Below are 23,819 nucleotides of genomic sequence, written 5' to 3'. Positions count from 1 at the left end.
CGGCAAGTGTACCGAATTTGTCGTCAAGTAAAAACTCACAATAGAGTGAGGTCGAATCCCACAGGGATTGATTGATCAAGCAACTTTAATTAGAGGAATAATCTAGTTGAGCGAATCCATGAGTAGAGTTGATAATTGCAGAAATTAAAATGGCAGGAAAGTAAATGACTGAAAGTAAATAGCAGAATTGTAAATGGGAATGGGGGAATTGCTCATAAAAGTAAATTGCAGAAAATAAAGAGAATGGGTAAGATCAGAAATGGGGAGTTCATTGGGCTTAGGAGATGTTGCATTCTCCGGATCAATTTCATTTTCATCTCTTCCTTAATCAATGCACTCATTGATCTCCTTGGCAATCTTAAGTGATTGAATCACAATTTCTTGCAATTCAATCTCTCAAATCTTGATCAATAGCCAATTCCTTGGTCAATTGCTCATGAGAAGAGATGAAGTGTGGTCACTGATTATACCACATGCACTTCCCAAATCAAATGCTTAGAGGGTTATAGCCACATACCCATCCACACTCAATTTGGTCCAGCATGAGAAAGCATTTCTAGCTAATCTCTTCATTCCTCTTTCAAGGATCCGAAGAGATCCATGTTTGAATAGCTTCTTTTCCAAGATCACTATCCAATTGGATGAAGATCGAAAGCTTTCAAGTAAAATCAAAAGGAAAGATAGAAGAAGAACAAGAAAATTAGTATTGATCCATCAAATTACAACAGAGCTCCCTAACCCAATGAAAGGGGTTTAGTTGTTCATAGCTCTAGAAATCAAAATCAAAGATGGAGAATACATGATAAAACTAGAAGTGCAGAGAAAGTAAAAATACAGAGAGTAGTTCTCTCTCTTCGCTCCCCCAAAAAGCTCCTCTCTATTTCAAAACTACTCCTATATATACTACTCTTCTCAGCTTCTAGTTAGTTCTTCAAGTCTTGGGCCTCTGGATCTTTTAGTTTGAAGCAGTTCCTTTCTTCATTTGGGCTTGGCTTACCTGCAGAGAGAAAGTGTGAAGTGGGCAGAGACTTTAGCTCAAGACGTTAGGGGTGTTTAACATTTAGTGAAAATACAAGTTCGAGAACGTTAGTGACACTTAACATTGTCACTAACGTTGCCATGCACCCCTTTGCCTCACGTTAAAGCCCACGTTAACTGGGTTAACGTGGCTTTTAACGTTGCCTTGCTAGCCTTCGAGAACGTTAGTGACACTCAACATTGTCACTAACGTTCAAGTGTGCCCCTTCTTGCTTCACGTTAAAGCTCACGTTAAATAGGTTAACGTGGCTTCTAACGTGACTTTTGCCAACCTTTGAGAACGTTAGTGACACTCAACATTGTCACTAACGTTCAAGTGTGCCCCTAGGTCTCACGTTAGAGTCCACGTTAACTAGGTTAACGTGGCTTCTAACGTGGCCATTCTTAGCCATCCCAACGTTAGTGACAATGTTGAGTGTCACTAACGTTGGCTCATTCTTCATTCCTCATCGTTAGCTTCCACGTTAACCAAGTTAACGTAGAGGTTAACGTGGCTCTTGGGGTTTGAGTAGTTGCTCCAACGTTAGTGACAATGTTGAGTGTCACTAACGTTGTCGACAACTCTTCATCTCTTACGTTAGCTCCCACGTTAACCAAGTTAACGTGGGAGTTAACGTGGCTCTTTGCACCTTAGGCCAACGTTAGTGACAATGTTGAGTGTCACTAACGTTGGCTTCTCTTTCCCCTTTAACGTTAGAGGCCACGTTAACTAGGTTAACGTGGCTTCCAACGTGGCCATTTGTGAGCAATTGCCAACGTTAGTGACAATGTTAAGTGTCACTAACATTGGCTCAACTTCTCTTCTCCACGTTAGAGTTCACGTTAACTTAGTTAACGTGACTCTTTAACGTGGGCATTGATGGCTTTTGAGAGTGTTTTTGGCAATTACTTTTCTCCTTAACTTTGCAAGTTACCTCCCATTCCTTGCTTCCTTTTGGTCCTGAAATCAAGCAATAGAGTGCATCAAAGTTCTAGTCCAAGTCATGGGTAATGAAATATACAATTTTGTCATTAAAATCATGCAAAATCCTCATGAAATAATGTAAAATGCACAATGTATGCTTGAATCAAGGTCTGAGTGAATATCTACCCAAAACTAACTTATTTCCTAAGAAAGTGCATGAAATTACCTAAAAACAGTAAATAAAAGGTCAGTGAAACTGGCCAAAATGCCCTGGCATCACCCACTTGGTGTGTGCTTGGACTGAGCATTAAAGCTTTCATGTGTAGAGACTTTCTTGGAGTTAAACGCCAGTTTTTATGCCAGTTTGGGAGTTTAACTGCAGCTTCTATCCTGTTTCTGGCGTTTAACGCCAGAATAGGGCAGGAAGTTGGCGTTTGAACGCCAGTTTGCGTCGTCAAAACTCGAGCAAAGTATGGACTATTATATATTGCTAGAAAGCCCAGGATGTCTACTTTCCAACGCAATTAAGAGCACGCCATTTTGGTTTCTATAGCTCCAAAAAATCTATTTCGAGTGCAGGATGGTCAGAATCCAACAACATCAGCAGTCCTTTTTCAGCCTCTGAATCAGATTTTTGCTCAGGTCCCTCAATTTCAGCCAGAAAATACCTAAAATCACAGAAAAATACACAAACTCATAGTAAAGTTCAGAAATGTGAATTTTGCTTAAAAACTAATAAAAATATACTAAAAAGTAGCTAGATCCTACTAAAAACTATCTAAAAACAATGCCAAAAAGCGTATAAATTATCTGCTCATCACAACACCAAACTTAAATTGTTGCTTGTCCCCAAGCAACTGAAAATAAAATAGAATAAAAATAAGATAATATACAATGAATCTCACAATATCAATGAAACTTAGTCCCAATTAGATGAGTGGGGCTAGTAGCTTTTTGCTTCTGAACAGTTTTAGCATCTCACTTTATCCTTTGAAATTCATAATGATTGGCATTAATAGGAACTCAAAATTTTAGATAGTGTTATTGATTCTCCTAGTTCAGTATGTTGATTCTTGAACACAGCTACTTTATGAGTCTTGGCCGTGGCCTTAAGCACTTTATTTTCTAGTATTACCACTAGATACATAAATGCCACAGACACATAACTGGGTGAACCTTTTCAGATTGTGACTTAGCTTTGCCAAATTCCCCAATTAGAGGTGTTCAGAGTTCTTAAGCACACTCTTTTTTCTTTGGATCACGACTTTAACCACTCAGTCTCAAGCTTTTCACTTGGACCTTCATGACACAAGCACATGGTTCGGGATAGCTTGATTTAGCCGCTTAGGCAAGGGGTTTATTCCTTTGGGCCCTCCTATCCATTAATGCTCAAAGCCTTGGATCCTTTTTACCCTTGCCTTTTGGTTTAAAGGGCTATTGGCTTTTTCTACTTGATTTTTCTTTTTTTTCTCTTTCTTTTAATTTTATCCATTTTTTCACAGCTTTTTCTTGCTTCAAGAATCAATTTCATAATTTTTCAGATTATCAATAATATTTCTCTTTGTTTATCATTCTTTCAAAAGCCAATAATTTTAACATTCATAAACATCACTATCAAAAATATGCACTATTCAAGCATTCATTCAGAAAACAAAAAGTATTGCCACCACATCAAAATAATTAAACTAATTTCAAGATAAAATTTGAAATCCAAGTACTTCTTTTTCTTTTGTAATTAGGCACATTTTTCATTTAAGAGAGGTGAAGGATTCATGGAGTTATTCATAGCTTAAAGACATAGACACTAGACATTAATGATCATGTAATGAAGACACAAACATAGACAAACATAAAGCATCAAATTCGAAAAACAGAAAAATAAGAACAAGAAAATCAAAGAACGGGTCCACCTTAGTGATGGCGGCTAGTTCTTCCTCTTGAAGATCCAATGGAATGCCAGAGCTTCTCTATGTCTCTTCCTTGCCTTTGTTGCTCCTCCCTCATAGCTCATTGATCTTCTCTAATCTCATGGAGAATGATGGAGTGCTCTTGGTGCTCCACCCTTAGTTGGTCTATGTTGTAACTCAAGCCTTCCAAAGAGGTGTTGAGTTGCTCCCAATAGTTGTGTGAAGGAAAATGCATTCCTTGAGGCATCTCAGGGATTTCTTGATGAGGAATTTTCTCATGCTCTTGTTGAGGTCCATGAGTGAAGAAAACTGCATCCCTTGAGGCATCTCAGTCTTCTCAATTGAACCGGCTTGCTTTTTGAGTCTCTTTTCCATTGAGCTCCTTCCACACATATGTCCATGAGGACTTGGTCTAACCTTTGATCAAAGTTGACCCTTCTAGTGTAGGGGCGTGCATTTTCTTGCATCATTGGCAAGTTGAACGCCAAACTTACCTTTTCCGGACTGAAATCTAAGTATTTCCCCCTAACCATTGTAAGCCAATTCTTTGGATTCGGGTTCATACTTTGATCATGGTTCCTAGTGATCCATGCATTGGCATAAACTCTTGAACCATTAAGATTCCGACTTGTTGAATGGGGTTGGTGAGAACTTCCCAACCTCTTCTTCAGATCTCATATCGGATCTCCGGATACTCATTCTTCTTGAGAATGAAAGGAACCTCAGGGATCACTTTCTTCTTGGCCAACTTCATAGAAGTGGTCTTGATGGACCTTTGAGATGAATCTCTCCTCTCTCATGACTCGGAGGTGGAAGCTTTTGCCTTCCCTTTCCTCTTTCTAGAGGTTTCTCCAGCTTTAGGTGCCATAAATGGTTATGGAAAAATAAAAAGCAATGCTTTTACCACACCAAACTTAAAAGGTTTGCTCGTCCTCGAGCAAAAGAAGAAAGAAAGAAGGGGAAGAAGAGGAAAATAGAGGAGATGGAGGGAGAAATAGGTTCGGCCAAGGGGGTAGGAGAGGGTTTGTGATGTGTGAAAATGAAGGTGTAAAGAGGGGTATTTATAGGAAAAGAGAGGGAGAGTGGCCGAATGGAATTGGGTGGGTTTGGTAGGGAAAAGTGTTTGAATTTGAAAGTGAGGTAGGTGGGGTTTTTGGGGAAGAGGGATGAGGTGATTGGTGAAGAGAATATAGGGAAAAGAATAGCATTTGATAGGTGAGTGGTGTTTTGGGTAGAGTGTTATAGAGATGTGTGAGGGGGAGAGAGAGAGAGAGAGAGAGGTAGGGTAGGTGGGGATCCTGTGGGGTCCACAGATCCTGAGGGGTCAAGGACTTTGATGAACGGATAATTTATATGCTTTTGGCATTATTTTTAGGTAGTTTTTAGTAGGATCTAGCTACTTTTAGGGATGTTTTCATTAGTTTTTATGCTAAATTCACATTTCTGGACTTTACTATGAGTTTGTGTGTTTTCTGTGATTTCAGGTAGTTTCTGGCTGAAATTGAGGGACCTAAGCAAAAGTCTGATAAGGAGGCTGACAAAGGACTGCTAATGTTGTTGGATTCTGACCTCCCTGCACTCGAAATGGATTTTCTGGAGCTACAGAACTCCAAATGGTGCGCTCTTAACGGCGTTGGAAAGTAGACATCGAGAGCTTTCCAGCAATAAATAATGGTTCATACTTTGTTTGAGCTTAGACAATGTAAACTGGAGTTCAACGCCAGTTTCATGCTGCATTCTAGAGTAAAATGCCAGAAACACGTCACAAACCAGAGTTAAACGCCAAAAACACGTTACAACTTGGCGTTTAACTCCAAAAGAAGCCTCTGCACGTGTAAAGCTCATGCTCAGTCCAAGCACACACCAAAATGGGCCCCAAAAGTAAATTTCTACACTTAGACTTATTTCTGTAAACCCTAGTAGCTAGTCTAGTATAAATAGGACTTTTTACTATTGTATTTTCATCTTCGGAAGTCTAGTCTTTGATCATTCGGTCTTTTGATCACTCATGGGGGCTGGCCATTCGGTCATGCCTGGACCATCACTTATGTATTTTCAACGGTGGAGTTTCTACACACCATAGATTAATGTGTGGAGCTCTGCTGTACCTCAAGTTTTAATGCAAAGTACTACTATCTTTTATTCAGTTCGGCTTATTCTTATTCTAAGATATTCGATGCACTTCTACATGACGAATGTGAAGATCCATGACACTCATCATCATTCTCACCTATGAACACGTGATTGATAACCACTTCTGTTCTACCTTAGACAAAACGAATATCTCTTGGGTTCATTAATCAGAATCTTCGTGGTATAAGCTAGAATCCTTTGGCGGTCACTCTTGAGAATCCGGAAAGTCTAAACCTTGTCTGTGGTATTCCGAGTAGGATTCAAGGATTGAATGATTGTGACGAGCTTCAAACTCGCGTTTGTTGGACGTGGTGACAGACGCAAAAGAATCAATGGACTCTATTCCGACATGATCGAGAACCGACAGATGATTAGCCGTGTTGTGACAGAGCATTTGGACCATTTTCACTGAGAGGATGGGATGTAGCCATTGAAAACGATGATGCCCTACATACAGCTTGCCATGGAAAGGAGTGTGAAGGATTGAAGGAAGGCAGTAGGAAAGCAGAGATTCAACAGGGACAAAGCATCTCCATGCGCTTATCTAAAATTTCCACCAATGAATTACATAAGTATTTCTATCTTTATTTTATGCTTTATTTATTATTATTTTCAAAAACCATTATAAACCATTTAAATCCGCCTAACTGAGATTTACAAGATGACCATAGCTTGCTTCATACCAACAATCTCCGTGGGATCGACCCTTACTCACGTAAGGTATTACTTGGACGACCCAATGCACTTGCTGGTTAGTTGTGCGGAGTTGTGACAAAGTGTGATTCACGTTTGAGAGCGCTACCAAGTTTTTGGCGCCATTGTTGATTATCACAATTTCGTGCACTAAGTTTTTGGCGCCGTTGCCAGGGATTGTTCGACTTTAGACAACTGACGGTTCATCTTATTGCTCAGATTAGGTAATTTTCCTTTCAAAAATTTTTCAAAAATCTTTCAAAAAAATATTTCTTTATTTTCGTTTTTCTAAAAATATTTTTCAAAAAAATCTAAAAAAATAATAAAATCATAAAAATAAAAAATATTTTGTGTTTCTTGTTTGAGTCTAATGTCAAATTTTAAGTTTGGTGTCAATTGCATGTTTTTTTTTTAAAAATTATGCATTTTTTGAAAATTCATGCATGTGTTCTTCATGATCTTCAAGTTGTTCTTGGAAAGTCTTCTTGTTTGATCTTGATATTTTCTTGTTTTGTGTCTTTTCTTGTTTTTCATATGCATTCTTGAATCCTTAGTGTCTAAGCATGAAAAATTTCTAAGTTTGGTGTCTTGCATGTTTTCTTTTCTTGAAAATTTTTCAAAAATATGTTCTTGATGTTCATCTTGACATTCAAAGTGTTCTTGGTGTTCATCTTGATATTCATAGTGTTCTTACATGCATCATGTGTTTTGATTCATAATTTTCATATTGTGAGTCATTTTTTTGTTTTTCTCTCTCATCATTAAAAATTCAAAAATCAAAAAAATATCTTTCCCTTATTTCTCTCATAAAATTTGAAATTTTGGGTTGACTTAGTCAAAAATTTTTTAAAATAAGTTGTTTCTTGTTAGTCAAGTCAAATTTTCAATTTTAAAAATCCTATCTTTTTAAAATCTTTTTCAAAAATCAAATATTTTTCAATTTTTTTTATTATTTTTGAAAATTTAAAAATATTTTTCAAAATCTTTTTCTTATTTTTATCTCATAATTTTCGAAACTTTACTAATAATTAATGTGATTGATTCAAAAATTTGAAGTTTGTTACTTTCTTGTAAAGAAAGGTTCAATCTTTAAATTCTAGAATCATATCTTTTAGTTTCTTGTTAGTCAAGTAATCAATTTTAATTTTTAAAAAATAAAATCTTTTTCAAAATAAAATTCAATCATATCTTTTCTATCATATCTTTTCAAATAATATCTTTTTCAAAAATTTGATTTCAAAATATCTTTTCTAACTTCTTATCTTTTCAAAATTGATTTTTGAATCTTTTTCAACTAACTAATTGACTTTTTGTGTATTTCTTATCTTTTTCAAAGCCACCTAACTACTTTTCTCTATCTAATTTTCGAAAATCACCCTCTTTTTCAAAAATCTTTTAATTAACTAATTGTTTCAAATTTTAATTTTAATTTTACTTCTTCTCTTAATTTTCAAAAATCACTAACCTGTTTTCAAAAATAATTTTCGAAAACTCTTCTCTCTCATCTTCTTCTATTTATTTATTTATCTAGTAACACTTCTCTTCTACTCAAGAATTCGAACCTATTCCTCCCCCTTGTATTTGGATTCTTACCTTTTCCTTCTTTTATTCCTTTCTTTTTCTACTAACATAAAGAAATCTCTATACTGTGACATAGAGGATTCCTCTTCCTTTTCTGTTCTCTTCTTTTTTTCATATGAGCAGGAACAAGGAAAAAGGCATTATTGTTGAAGCTAATTCTGAACCTAAAATGACTTTGAAGAGGAAACTAAGAGAAGCTAAAATATAACAATCCAAAGACAACCTTACTGAAATTTTCGAACAAGAAAAGGATATGGCTGTTGAACCTAACAACAATAATGCAAGGAGGTTGCTTGGTGACTATACTACACCTACTTCCAAATTTGATGGAAGAACCATCTCAATCCCTGCCATTGGAGCAAACAATTTTGAGCTGAAACCTCAACTAGTTACTCTAATGCAACAGAACTGCAAGTTTCATGGACTTCCATCAGAAGATTCCTATCAGCTTTTAACTAAGTTCTTGCAGATCTGTGAGACTGTTAAGACTAATGGAGTAGATTCTGAAGTCTACAGGCTCATGCTTTTCCCTTTTGCTGTAAGAGACAGAGCTAGAACATGGTTGGACTCATAACCTAAAGATAGCCTAGACTCTTGGGATAAGCTGGTCACGGCCTTCTTGGCTAAGTTTTTTCCTCCTCAAAAGCTGAGCAAGCTTAGAGTGGATGTTAAGACCTTCAAACAAAAAGATGGTGAATCCCTCTATGAAGCTTGGGAAAGATACAAGCAGATGACCAAAAGATGTCCTTCTGACATGCTTTCAGAGTGGACCATTTTGGATATATTCTATTATGGTCTATCTGAGTTCTCTAAGATGTCACTGGACCATTCTGCAGGTGGATCCATTCACATAAAGAAAATGCCTACAGAAGCTCAAGAACTTATTGACATGGTTGCAAATAACCAATTCATGTACACTTCTGAGAGGAATTCCGTGAATAATGGGACGCCTCAGAGGAAGGGAGTTCTTGAAATTGATGCTCTAAATGTCATATTGGCTCAGAATAAAATGTTGACTTAGCAAGTCAACATGATTTCTCAAAGTCTGAATGGATGGCAAAATACATCCAACAGTACTAAAGAGGCATCTTCTGAAGAAGAAGCTTATGATCCTGAGAACCGTGCAATAGCAGAGGTGAATTACATGGGTGAACCTTATGGAAACACCTATAATTCTTCATGGAGAAATCATCCAAATTTCTCATGGAAGGATCAACAAAAGCCCCAACAAGGCTTTAATAATAGTGGAAGAAATAGGCTCAGCAATAGCAAGCCTTTTCCATCATCTTCTCAGCAACAGACAGAGAATTCTGAGCAGAGCACCTCTAGCTTAGCAAACATAGTCTCTGATCTGTCTAATACCACTTTAAGTTTCATGAGTGAAACAAGGTCCTCCATCAGAAATTTGGAGGCACAAGTGGGCCAGCTGAGTAAAAAAGTCACTGAAACTCCTCCTAGTACTCTCCCAAGCAATACTGAAGAGAATCCGAAAAGAGAGTGCAAGGCCATTGCCATAATCAAAATGGCCGAACCTAGAGAGGAAGGGGAGGACGTGAATCCCAATGAGGAAGACCTCATGGGACGTCTCCCAAATAAGAAGGAATTCCCTAGTGAGGATCTGAAGGAATCTGAGGCTCAAATAGAGACAATAGAGATTCCATTAAACCTCCTTCTGCCATTCATGAGCTCTGAAAACTATTCTTCCTCTGATGTGGATGAAGATGTAACTAGAGAACAAGTTGCTCAATATCTAGGAGCTATCATGAAGCTGAATGCCAAGTTGTTTGGTAATGATACTTAGGAAGATGCACTCCCCTTGCTCATTAGTGAACTAGATACATGAGTTCAGCATACTTTACCTCAAAAGAAACAAGATCCTGGTAAATTCTTAATACCCTACACCACGGGCACCATGACCTTTGAGAAGGCTCTATGTGACCTAGGGTCAGGTATAAATTTTATGCCACTTTCTGTAATAGAGAAACTGGGGATCTTTGAGGTACAGGCTGCCAATTTCTCATTACAATTGGCAGACAAGTCAGTAAGACAAGCTTATGGATTGGTAGAGGACGTGTTAGTAAAGGTTAAAGGCATTTACATCCCTGTTGGTTTCATAATCCTAGACACTAGGAGGGAGGAGGATGAATGCTTCATCTTTGGAAGACCCTTCCTAGCCACAGCAGGAGCTGTGATTGATGTTAACAGAGGAGAATTAGTCCTTCAATTGAATGGGGACAACCTTGTGTTTAAGGCCCAAGGCTATCCTTCTGTAACAATGGAGAGGAAGCATGAAAAGCTTCTCTCAGTACAGAGTCAAACAAAGCCCCCACAATCAAACTCTAAGTTTGGTGTTGAGAAACCCCCCATTCAAACTCTAAGTTTGGTGTTGGGAGTCCAAAACATTGACCTGATCACCTGTGAAGCTCCAAGAGAGCTCACTGTCAAGCTATTAACATTAAAGAAGCACTTATTGGGAGGCAACCCAATTTTTATTTATATATATTTTTATTGTTCTTTTATGTTTTATTAGGTTCATGATCATGTGGAGTCACAAAACAAATACAAAAATTAAAAATAGAATAAAAAATAGCAGAAGAAAAAGCACACCCTGGAGGAAGAGCTTACTGGCATTTAAACGCCAGTAAGGAGCATCTGGCTGGCATTCAACGCCAGAACAGAGCATGAATCTGGCGTTGAACGCCAAAAATAAGTAGCAATCTGGCGTTCAAACGCCAGGATTGCACCAAAATCTGGCGTTAAACACCAGAAACAAGCATGGAACTGGCGTTCAACGCCAGAAACATGCTGCAGACTGGCGTTGAACGCCTAAAACAAGCATAGAACTGGCATTTAATGCCAGAAACAAGCATCAATCTGGTGTTAAATGCCAGGATTGCATGCAAAGGGTGTTTTACACGCCTAATTGGTGCAGGGATGTTAAATCCTTGACACCTCAGGATCTGTGGACCCCACAAGATCACCTCAGGATCTGTGGACCCCACAAGATCCCCACCTACCTCAACTTACCCTCTCTCTTCTTCACACAATCCAATAACGCTCTTTCCCAAAAATCCTTCACCAATCACCTCAATCTCTCTCTTTCCAATTACCCCTTCACCACTCACATCCATCCAATCTTCCCCATAAACCCCACCTACCTTCAAAATTCAAAATCCCTTTTCCACCCAAACCCACCCTAAATGACCGAACCTACTCCCTCTTCCTTCACTATATAAACCCCTACATCCTTCTTCATTTTCATACAACACAACCCTCTCTTCCTCACCTTGGCCGAAACCACACATCTCTCCCCCTCTCCTCCATATTTTCTTCTTCTTCTTCTCTTCTTTCTTCTTTTGCTCGAGGACAAGCAAAATTCTAAGTTTGGTGTGATAAAAGCATAGCTTTTTTGTTTTTCCATAACCACTTATGGCACCTAAGGCCGGAGAAACCTCTAGAAAGAGGAAAGGAAAGACAAAAGCTTCCACCTCCGAGTCATGGGAGATGGAGAGATTCATCTCATAGGTCCATCAAGACCACTTCTACGAAGTTGTGGCCAAGAAGAAGGTGATCCCTGAGGTCCCTTTCATGCTCAAGAAAAATGAGTATCCGAAGATCCGACATGAGATCCAAAGAAGAGGTTGGGAAGTTCTGACCAACCCCATTCAACAAGTCGGAATCTTAATGGTTCAAGAGTTCTATGTTAATGCATGGATCACTAGGAACCATGATCAAAGTATGAACCCGAATCCAAAGAATTATCTTACAATGGTTCGGAGAAAATACTTAGATTTTAGTCTGGAAAATGTAAGGTTGGCGTTCAACTTGCCTACAATGCAAGAAAATGCACGCCCCTACACTAGAAGGGTCAACTTTGATCAAAGGTTGGACCAAGTCCTCTTGGACATATGTGTGGAAGGAGCTCAATGGAAAAGAGACTCTAAAGGCAAGCCGGTTCAATTGAGAAGACTGGACCTTAAACCTATGGCTAGAGGATGGTTGGAGTTCATCTAACGCTCCATCATCCCCACTAGCAACCGATCCGAAGTGACTGTGGATCGGGCCATCATGATCCATAGCATCATGATTAGAGAGGAAGTATAAGTTCATGAAATTATCTCTCTTGAATTCTATAAAGTAGCCAAAAAGCCCTCCATCTTGGCAAGGCTAGCTTTTCCTCATCTCATTTGCCATCTATGTTACTCAGTTGGAGTTATCATAGAAGGAGACATCCTCATTGAAGAGGACAAGCCCATCACTAAGAAGAGGATGGAGCAAACAAGAGAGCCTACTCATGGATCTCAAGAGACGCATAAGGAAGCTCATCATCAAAAAATCCCTGAGATGCCTCAAGGGATGCATTTTTCTCCAAACAACTATTGGGAACAACTCAACACTTTTCTAAAAGACTTGAGTTACAACATGGACCAATTAAGGGTGGAACATCAAGAGCACTCCATCATTCTCAATGAAATTAGAGAAGATAAAAGAGCTATGAGGGAGGAGCAACAAAGGCAAGGAAGAGACATAGAGGAGCTCAAGGACATCATTGGTCCTTCAAGAAGAAGACGCCACCATCACTAAGGTGGACTCATTCCTTAACTTCCTTGTTCCTATTTCTCTGTTTTTCGGTTTTTATGCAATATATTTGTCTATGTTTTGAGTCTCTATTACATGATCATTAGTATTTAGTAACCATGTCCTAAGGCTATGAATAATTCCATGAATCATTCACCTCTCTTAAATGAAAAATGTTTCTAATACAAAAGAACAAGAAGTACATGAGTTTCGAATTCATCCTTGAATTTAGTTTAATTATATTGATATGGTGACAATACTTTTTGTTTTCTAAATGAATGCTTGAACAGTGCATATTTTTTATCTTGTTGTTTATGAATGTTAAAATTGTTGGCTCTTGAAAGAATGATGAACAAAGAGAAATGTTATTGATAATCTAAAAAACCATAAAATTGATTCTTGAAGCAAGAAAAAGCAGTGAAAAAAAAGTGGTGAAAAAAATATAAAAGAAAAGAAAAAAGAAAAAAACAAGTAGAAAAAGCCAATAGCCCTTAAAACCAAAAGGCAAGGGTAAAAAGGATCCAAGACTTTGAGCATCAATGGATAGGAGGGCCCAAGGAAATAAAATCCAGGCCTAAGCGGAAAAATCAAGCTGTCCCTAACCATGAGCTTGTGGCATGAAGGTCCAAGTGAAAAGCTTGAGACTGAGTGGTTAAAGTCGTGATCCAAAGCAAAAAGAGTGTGCTTAAGAACTCTGGACACCTCTAACTGGGGACTCTAGCAAAGCTGAGTCACAATCTGAAAAGGTTCACACAGTCATGTGTCTGTGGCATTTATGTATCCGGTGGTAATACTGGAAAACAAAGTGCTTAGGGCCACAACCAAGACTCATAAAAGCAGATGTGTTCAAGAATCAACATACTTAACTAGGAGAATCAATTAACACTATCTAAACTCTGAGTTCCTATAGATGCCAATCATTCTGAACATCAAAGGAAAAAGTGAGATGCCAAAACTGTTCAGAAGCAAAATGCTACAAGTCCCGCTCATCTAATTAGAACTAATATTCATTGATATTTTGGGATTTATAGTATATTATCTTCTTTTTATCCTAATTGATTTTCAGTTGCTTGGGGACAAGCAATAATTTAAGTTTGGTGTTGTGATGAGCGGATAATTTATACGCTTTTTGGCATTATTTTTAGGTAGTTTTTAGTAGGATCTAGCTAATTTTAGGGATGTTTTCATTAGTTTTTATGTTAAATTTACATTTCTGGACTTTACTATGAGTTTGTGTGTTTTTCTGTGATTTCAGGTATTTTCTGGCTGAAATTGAGGGACCTGAGCAAAAGTCTGATAAGGAGGCTGACAAAGGACTGCTGATGCTGTTGGATTCTGACCTCCCAGCACCTGAAATGGATTTTCTGGAGCTACAGAACTCCAAATGGCGCTCTCTCAATGGCTTTGAAAAGTAGACATTCAGAGCTTTCCTGAAATATATAATGGTTTATACTTTGTTCGAGCTTAGACGACGCAAACTGGCGTTCAACGCCATTTTCATGCTACATTCTGGAGTAAAACGCCAAAAACACGTCAGAAACCAGAGTTAAACGTCAAAAACATGTTACAACTTGGCGTTTAACTCCAAAAGAAGCCTCTGCACGTGTAAAGCTCATGCTCAGCCCAAGCACACACCAAAGTGGGCCCCAGAAGTGGATTTCTGTACTTAGACTTATTTCTGTAAACTCTAGTAGCTAGTTTAGTATAAATAGGACTTTTTACTATTGTATTTTCATCTTAGGACGTCTAGTCTTTGATCATTTGGTCTTTTGATCACTCATGGGGGCTGGCCATTTAGCCATGCCTGGACCATCACTTATGTATTTTCAACGGTGGAGTTTCTACACACCATAGATTAAGGTGTGGAGCTTTGCTGTACCTCAAGTTTTAATGCAAAGTACTACTATCTTTTATTCAATTCGGCTTATTCTTATTCTAAGATATTCGTTGCACTACAAAATGATAAATGTGAAGATCTGTGACACTCATCATCATTCTCACCTATGAACACGTGATTGACAACTACTTCTGTTCTACCTTAGACAGAACTAATATCTCTTGGATTCTTTAATCAGAATCTTCGTGGTATAAGCTAGAACCCTTTGGCGGTCACTCTTGAGAATCCGAAAAGTCTAAACCTTGTCTGTGGTATTCCGAGTAGGATTCAAGGATTGAATGACTGTGACGAGCTTCAAACTCGCGATTGTTGGGCGTGGTGACAGACGCAAAAGAATCAATGGATTCTATTCCGATATGATCGAGAACCGACAGATGATTAGTCGTGCTGTGACAGAGAATTTGGACCATTTTCACTAAGAGGATGGGATGTAGCCATTGACATTGGTGTTATTGACTTTCCTAGTTAAGCATGTTGATTCTTGAACACAGCTACTTATGAGTCTTGGCCGTGGCCCTAAGCACTTTGTTGTCCAGTATTACCACCGGATACATAAATGCCACAGACACATGACTGGGTGAACCTTTTCAGATTGTGACTCAGCTTTGCTAGAGTCCCCAGTTAGAGGTGTCCAGAGCTCTTAAGCACACTCTTTTGCTTTGGATCACGACTTTAACCACTCAGTCTCAAGCTTTTCACTTGGACCTTCATGACACAAGCACATAGTTAGGGACAGGTTGGTTTAGCCGCTTAGGCCTGGATTTTATTTCCTTGGGCCCTCCTATCCATTGATGCTCAAAGCCTTGGATCCTGTTTACCCTTGCCTTTTGGGTTTTAAGGGCTATTGGCTTTTTCTGCTTGCTTTTTTTTTTCTTTCTATTATTTTTTTTCGCAAGCTTTTCTTTTTTTTTTCACTGCTTTTTCTTGCTTCAAGAATCAATTTTATGATTTTTCATATTATCAATAACATTTCTCTTTGTTCATCATTCTTTCAAAAGCCAATAATTTTAACATTCATAAACAACAATATCAAAAGACATATGCACTGTTCAATCATTCATTCAGAAAACAAAAAGTATTGTCACCACATCAATATAATTAAATTAAATTCAAGGATAAATTCGAAATCCATGTACTTCTTGTTCTTTTGAATTAAAGCATATTTCATTTAAGAGAGGTGAAGGATTAATGGATTTTATTCATAGCTTTAAGACATGGTTACTACATACTAATGATCATGAAGTAGAGACACAAAACATAGATAAACTCAACATATAAAAAAATGAAAAGCAGAAAGAAATAAGAACAAGGAATGAATCCACCTTAGTGGCGTCTTCTTCTTGAAGGACCAACAATGTTCTTAAGTTCTTCTATGTCCCTTCCTTGCCTTTGTTGCTCCTTCCTCATTGCTCTTTGATCTTCTCTTATTTCATGGAGAATGATGGAGTGCTCATGATGTTCCACCCTTAATTGTTCAACATTGTGGCTCAAATCTTCTAAGGAGGTGTTGAGTTGTTCCCAATAGTTGTTGGGAGGAAAGTGCATCCCTTGTGGCATCTTAGGGATTTCTTGATGATGAGCTTCCTCATGCATCTCTTGAGAACCGTGAAGGGTCTCTCTTGCTTGCTCCATCCTCTTCTTGGTGATGGGCTTATCCTCTTCAATGGAGATGTCTCCTTCTATGATAACTCCAGCTGAGTAACATAGATGGCAAATAAGGTGAGGAAAAGCTAGCCTTGCCATGGTGGAGGGCTTGTCGGCTATTTTGTAGATTTCATTGGAGATGACCTCATGAACTTCTACTTCCTCTCCAATCATGATGCTATGAATCATGATGGCCCGATCCACAGTAACTTCAGATCGGTTGCTAGTGGGAATGATGGAGCGTTGAATAAACTCCAACCATCCTCTAGCCACAGGCTTGAGGTCCAGTCTTCTTAGTTGAACTGGCTTGCCTTTGGAGTCTCTCTTCCATTGAGCTCCTTCCACACATATGTCCGTAAGGACTTGGTCCAACCTTTGATTAAAGTTGACCCTTCTAGTGTAGGGGCGTTCATCTTCTTGCATCATGGGCAAGTGGAATGCCAACCACACATTTTCCGGACTAAAATCTAAGTATTTCCCCTGAACCATTGTGAGATAATTCTTTGGACTTGGGTTCATACTTTGATCATGGTTCCTAGTGATCCATGCATTGGCATAGAACTCTTGAACCATTAAGATTCTGACTTGTTGCATGGGGTTGGTTAGGACTTCCCAACCTCTTCTTCGGATTTCATGTCGGATCTCCGGGTACTCATTTTTCTTGAGCTTGAAAGGGACCTCAGGGATCACCTTCTTCTTTGCCACAACATTATAGAAGTGGTCTTGATGGCTCTTGGAGATGAATCTTTCCATTTCCCATGACTTGGAGGTGGAAGCTTTTATCTTCCCTTTTCCTTTTCTAGAGGATTCTCCGGCCTTAGGTGCCATTGATGGTAGTGGAAAACAAAAAAGATTGTGCTTTGACCACACCAAACTTAAAATATTGCTCGCCCTCAAGCAAAAGAAGAAAAAAGGGAAGAAGAAGAAGAAGAGAATATGGAGGAGAAGGGGAAGTCTAGGTTCAGCCAAGGTGAAGAAGAGGGGGTTGTGTTGCGTGAAAATGAAGTAGAAAGGAAGGGTATATATAGGGAGAGGGGAGAGGGTAGGTTCGGCCATATAGGGTGGGATTGGGTGGGAAATGTTTTTGAATTTTGAAGGTAGGTGGGGTTTATGGGGAAGAGTGGATGGATGTGAGTGGTGAATAGGTGATTGGGAAGAGAGATTGAGGTGATTGGTGAAGGGTTTTTGGGAAGTGTGACATGGGGAAGAGTAAAATAGGATTAGGAGGTAAGGTGGGAATATAGTAGGTGGGGATCCTGTGGGGTCCACAGATTCTGAGGTGATCCTGTAGGGTCCACAGATCCTGAGGTGTCAAGGAATTCCATCCCTGCACCAAATAGGCATGTAAAATGCCTTTGCACACCATTATGGCGTTTAAACGCCGAGTGGTGCACATTCTGGGCGTTCAACGCCCACATGTAACATATTTCTGGCATTGAACGCCAGTTTCATGCTTGTTACTGGCGTTCAGCGCTAGCTTTTCCTCTAGGCACATTCCTGGCATTCAGCGCCAGAATGTTGCTTGTTTCTGGCGTTCAGCGCCAGTTTCATGCTCTGTTCTGGCGTTGAACGCCAGCCAGATGCTCCTTACGACTTTCTAGCATTTTTTAGGATTTTCTAGTATTTTTTAGGGGGTTTCTAGTGGTTTTATAAGGTTTTCTAAGAGTTTTCTAGGATTTTTCTATAGTTTTTCTAATATATGTATGATTTTCTAGGGTTTTGTTTGAGTTTTCTAAGGTTTTCTAAGGTTTTCTAGGTTTTTCTATCATTTTCTAGGGTTTTCTCATAGTTTTCTAAGGGTTTTTAGAGTTTTCTAGGATTTTCGAGGGTTTTCTTAGGGTTTTCTAGGGTTTTTTGAGGATTTTCTAGGGTTTTTTAGGATTTTCTTGGGTTTTCTAAGATTTTCTAGTGGTTTTTAGGTGTTTCTAGTGGTTTTATAGGGTTTTCTAGGATTTTCTTGGGGTTTTCTAGAGTTTTCCAAGGTTTTCTAGGTTTTTCTAGAGTTTTCTTTGGTTTTTTAGAGTTTTCTAATTTTTCTAGGTTTTTCTACGGATTTCTACGGTTTTACTAGGGATTTCTAGGATTTTTAGGGTTTTTGAGGGTTTTTTAGGGTTTTTGAGGGTTTTCTGGAGTTTTCAAAGAATATTAGAGGGTTTTCCAAGGTTTTATAGGATTTTCTAGGATTTTCTATGGTTCTCTTAGGATTTTCTAGGGTTTCCTAGTATTTTTCTATAGTTTTCTAGGGTTTTCTCATGGTTTGCTACGATTTTTTTTAGAGTTTTCTAGGATTTTCGAGAATTTTCTTAGTGTTTTCTAGTGTTTTTCTAAGATTTTCTAGGTTTTTTAGAATTTTCTTGAAATTTCTAGGGTTTACTAGTGTTTTTAGGGGTTTCTAGTGGTTTTATATTGTTTTCTAGGAGTTTTCTAGTATTTTCTAGGATTTTTTTCTAGAATTTTCTAAGGTTTTCTTAGTTTTTCTGGAGTTTTCTACGGTTTTTTAGAGTTTTCTAAGTTTTCTAGGATTTTTGAGGGTTTTCTTAGTGTTTTCTATGGTTTTCTAAGGTTTTTCTAGGATTTTCATGATTTTCTAGGGTTTTTTAGGATTTTCTAGATTTTTCTAGGGATTTCTAGGGTTTTACGAGGGATTTCTATGGTTTTTTAAAGGTTTTTAGAGTTTTCTAGAATTTTTGAGAGTTTTTCTAGAGTTTTCATGGGTTTTTATAGGGTTTTCTTGCGTTTTATACGTTTCTCTCGGATTTTCTATGGTTTTCTTAGGGTTTTCTAGGATTTTCTAGGAGTGTTTTCGAGGGTATTTTCGATTTTTTCTAGGGTTTTCTAGCATTTTTCTAGAGTTTTCTAAGGTGTTCTAGGTTTTTCTAGGGTTTTCTATGATTTTTTTAGGGTTTTCTACGGTTTTTTAGAGGTTTCTAGGTTTTCTAGGATTTTCAAGGGTTTTCTTAGAGTTTTCTATGATTTTCTAGGATTTTTCTATGATTTTTTACGATTTTTTAGGATTTCTTGATTTTCTAAGGTTTTTTTGGGCTTTCTTGGGCTTTTATAGGATTTACTAGTGGTTTTCTAGGATTTTTCTAGAGTTTTGTAGGTTTTCTAGATTTTTCTAGGGTTTTTTAAGGTTTTCTCAGGGTTTTCTACGATTTTTTAGAGTTTTCTTGTTTTTCTAGGATTTTCGAGGGTTTGCTTAGGGTTTTCAAGTATTTTCTAGGGTTTATCTAGGATTTTTCTATATTTTTCTAGGTTTTTTTATGATTTTCTAGAGTTTTTCAAGGATTTTCTTAGTGTTTGTTGGGTTTTTCAGGGTTTTTCTAAGATTTTCTAGGGTTTTTCTAGGGCTTTTCTATTGTTTTTTACGATTTTCTAGGATTTCTAAGATTTTTAGGGTTCTTTTTAAGTTTTCTAGCTTTTTCTGAAGTTTTCTTAGGATTTTCTAGGGTTTTATAGGGTTTTCTAGAGTTTTTTTAGGATTTATAGGATTTTCTAGGGTTTTCTAGGGTTTTACTAGGGATTTTTATGGTTTCTAGGATTTTCTTAGTGTTTTCTAGGGTTTTTGAGGGGTTTTTAGAGTTTTCTAGAATTTTCGAGGATTTTTCTGGGTTTTCGAGGATTTTTATAGGGTTTTCTAGGGTTTTATATTTTTTTATAGGATTTTCTATTTTTTCTTAGGATTTTCTAGGGTTTTCTAGGATTTTCCAGGGTTTTCTAGGGTTTTCAATGATTTTCTTTAGGTTTTATAGAGTTTTTTTACAGGTTTCTAGGATTTTCTAATGGTTTCGAGGGTGTTTTCAATTTTTTTCTAGGGTTTTCTAGCGTGTTTCTACAGTTTTCTAAGATTTTCTAGGTTTTTCTAAGGTTTTATAGGTTTTTTTAGGATTTTCAATGGTTTTCTTAGGATTTTCTACGGTTTTTTAGAGTTTTCTAAATTTTCTAGGCTTTTCGAGGGTTTTGTTAGAGTTTTCTACAGTTTTCTAGGGTTTTTTTAAGATTTTCTAGGGTTTGTTAGAGTTTTCTAAAGTTTTCTAGGTTTTTCTAGGTATTTCTAGGGTTTTCTCAGGATTTTCTACGGTTTTTTTAGAGTTTTCTAGGATTTTCGAGGGTTTTCTTAGAGTTTTCTAGGGGTTTTGTAGAATTTTCCAAGGTTTTTTAGGATTTTCTTGGGTTTTCTAGGGTTTTCTAGTATTTTTTAGGGGTTTCTAGTGATTTTATAGGGTTTTCTAGGGATTTTCAAGGATTTTTCTTGAGTTTTTTAAGGTTTTTTAGGTTTTCTAGGATTTTTTAGGATTTTCTTAAGGTTTCTAGGATTTTCTAGTATTTTTTAGGGGTTTCTAGTGGTTTTATAGGATTTTCTTGGGGTTTTTTAGGGTTTTTCTAGAGTTTTCTAAGGTTTCCAAGGATTTTCTACAGTTTTTTTTATAGTTTTGTAAGTTTTCTAGGATTTTCGAGAGTTTTCTTAGTGTTTTCTAGGATTTTCTAGAGGTTTTCTAGGATTTTCTATGTTTTTCTAGGTCTTTTTAGAATTTTCTAGGGTTTTTCTAGGAATTTCTAGGGTTTACCAGGGATTTCTAGGGTTTTTGAGCATTTTCGAAGGTGTTTCTAGAGTTTTCAAGGGTTTTTATAGGGTTTTCTAGGGTTTTATAGGTTTTTTTAGGGTTTTTTTAGGATTTTCTAGGGTTTTCTAGGGTTTTTTAGAGTTTTCTAGGGTTTTCTTTGGGTTTTCTTAGGGTTTTTTAGGGTTTTCGAGGGTATTTTCGATTTTTTAAAGGGTTTTTTAGCATTTTTGCTAAAGTTTTCTAAGGTTTTCTGGGTTTTTCTGGGTTTTCTAGGGTTTTCTTAGAGTTTTCTACGATTTTTTAAAGGTTTCTAGGTTTTTTAGGATTTTTGAGGGTTTTCTTAGAGTTTTTTGGTATTTTAAAGGTTTTTCTAGGATTTTTAAGGGTTTTTTAGGATTTCTTGGATTTTCTAAGGTTTTTTAGGGCTTTCTAGGGCTTTTATGGGGGTTTTCTAGGATTTTCTATGTTTTTCTAGGGCTTTTTAGGATTTTTCTAGAGTTTTCCAGGAATTTCTAGGGTTTTACTAGGGATTTCTAGGGTTTTTTAGGGTTTTCTAGGGTTTTCGAGAGTTTTTCTAAAGTTTTCAAGGGTTTTATAGTGTTTTGTAGGGTTTTTTCTAGGGTTTTCGAGGGTATTTTTGATTTTTCTAGGGTTTTTTGGCCTTTTTTAGTATTTTCTAGTGTTTTTTAGGGGTTTCTAGTAGCTTTATAGGATTTTCTAGAAGTTTTCTTGGGTTTTTTTATAGTTTTTCTAATATATTTATGATTTTCTAGGGTTTTGTTAAAGTTTTCTAAGGTTTTCTAGGTTTTTCTAGCGTTTTCTAGGGTTTTCTCAAGATTTTCTAAGATTTTTTATAGTTTTCTAAGATTTTCGAGGATTTTCTAGAGTTTTTCGAGGATTTTCTAAGTTTTTTTAGGATTTTCTTAGGATTTTTAGGGTTTTCTAGTATTTTTTTAGGGTTTTCTAGTGGTTTTATAGGGTTTTCTGGGGGTTTTCTAGGGTTTTTCTAGAGTTTTCTAAGGTTTTCTTGATTTTTCTAGGGTTTTCTACGGTTTTTTAGAATTTTCTAAGTTTTCTAGAATTTTCGAAGGTTTTCTAGGGTTTTCTAAGGTTTTTCGAGGATTTTCATATTTTTCTAGGGCTTTTTAGGATTTTCTAGGGTTTTTAGAGATTTCTAGGGATTTACAAGGGTTTTTTAGGATTTTTTAGAGTTTTCTAGGGATTTCAAGGGTTTTTCTAGAGTTTTCACGGGTTTTGATAAGGTTTTCTATGGTTTTATATGTTTCTCTCAGATTTTCTATGGTTTTCTTATGATTTTCTAGGGTTTTCTAGGATTTTATAGGGTTTTCTAGGGTTTTCTTTGGGTTTTCTAAGGTTTTTTAGAGTTTTCTAAGATTTTCTAGCGTTTTTCTAGAGTTTTCTAAGGTTTTCTAGGTTTTTCTTGAGTTTTCTAGAGTTTTCTCAATGTTTTCTACAGTTTTTAAGAGGTTTCTAGGTTTTCAAAGATTTTTGAGGGTTTTCTAAAATTTTCTAGGGTTTTCTATGATTTTCTAGAGTTATTTAGGATTTTTTAGATTTTCTAAGGTTTTTTTGGGCTTTCTTGGGCTTTTATAGGATTTTCTAAGGGTTTTCTAGGGTTTTTCTAGAGTTTTGTTGGTTTTTCTAAATTTTTCTAGGGTTTTCTAAGGTTTTTCATGGTTTTTTAGAGTTTTCTAGGATTTTCGAGGGTTTACTTAGCGTTTTCTAGGATTTTTGTAGGATTTTCTATATTTTTCTAGGGTTTTTTAGGATTTTCCAGGATTTTACTAGGATTTTCTAGGATTTTCTTAGTGTTTTGTAGTGTTTTCTAGGATTTTCTAGGGTTTTTCAAGGTTTTTTAAAGAATTTTCTAAGGTTTTTCTAGGATTTTTCAATGTTTTCTTGTGTTTTATAGGGGTTTCTAGGGTTTTTCTAGAGTTTTCTATGATTTTTTTATGGTTTTCTAGGGTTTTTTAGGATTTTCTAGGATTTTTTAGGGTTCTATTTAAGTTTTCTAGGTTTTTCTAGAGATTTCTTAGGGTTTTCTAAGCTTTTTTAGTATTTTCTAGAGTTTTCTTAGGATCTATAGAATTTTCTAGAGTTTTCTAGGATTTTACTAGGGATTTTTAGGGTTTCTAGGGTTTTCTTAGGGGTTTCTAGGGTTTTTGAGGGGTTTTTAGGGTTTTCAAAGGTTTTCGAGGGTTTCTTTGGGTTTTCGAGGGGTTTTTATAGGGTTTTCTAGGGTTTTATATTTTTTATAGGATTTTCTATAGTTTTCTTAGGGTTTTCTAGGGTTTTTCTAGGGTCTTCTAGGGTTTTCTTTAGGTTTTCTAGGGTTTTTTAGGAGTTTCTAGGATTTTCTAGAGGTTTCGAGAGTATTTTCAATTTTTTCTAGGGTTTTCTAGCATTTTTTCTACAATTTTCTAAGGTTTTCTAGGTTTTTCTAGGGTTTTATAGGTTTTTCTAGGATTTTTTATGGTTTTCTTAGGGTTTTCGACGATTTTTTAGAGTTTTCGACGGTTTTTTAGGATTTTCAAGGGTTTTGTTAGAGTTTTCTAGGGTTTTCTAGGGTTTTTCTATGATTTTCTAGAGTTTTGTTAGAGTTTTCTAAAATTTTCTAGGGTTTTCTCAAGGTTTTCTACGGTTTTTTAGAGTTTTCTAGGATTTTCGAGGATTTTCTTAGGGTTTCCTACGGGTTTTCTAGGATTTTCTAATGTTTTTTAGAATTTTCTTGGGTTTTCTAGGGTTTTCTAGTATTTTTTAGGAGTTTCTAGTGGTTTTATATGGTTTTCTAGGGATTCTCTAAGGTTTTTCTAGAGTTTTCTAAGGTTTTCTAGGGTTTTCTTCGATTTCTTAGAGTT

The 23,819-nt window shown here is 36.8% G+C and overlaps 1 non-coding gene across 1 annotated transcript; it reads right to left on the bottom strand.

The window, feature by feature from the left end:
- Window positions 1-8,908: 8,908 nt before the first annotated feature.
- Window positions 8,909-9,016, bottom strand: LOC112708633 (small nucleolar RNA R71). Its single transcript, XR_003156478.1, has one exon. It is a non-coding gene; the product is annotated as a small nucleolar RNA R71 (small nucleolar RNA).
- Between the last annotated feature and the right edge of the window lie 14,803 nt (window positions 9,017-23,819).

Source organism: Arachis hypogaea, chromosome 8 (assembly GCF_003086295.3).
Source record: "Arachis hypogaea cultivar Tifrunner chromosome 8, arahy.Tifrunner.gnm2.J5K5, whole genome shotgun sequence".
In the NCBI taxonomy this organism is placed as follows: Eukaryota; Viridiplantae; Streptophyta; class Magnoliopsida; order Fabales; family Fabaceae; genus Arachis; species Arachis hypogaea.
The sequence above is the reverse complement of the archived record's forward strand: the minus strand, read 5'-3'. Positions and strand labels throughout refer to the sequence as shown.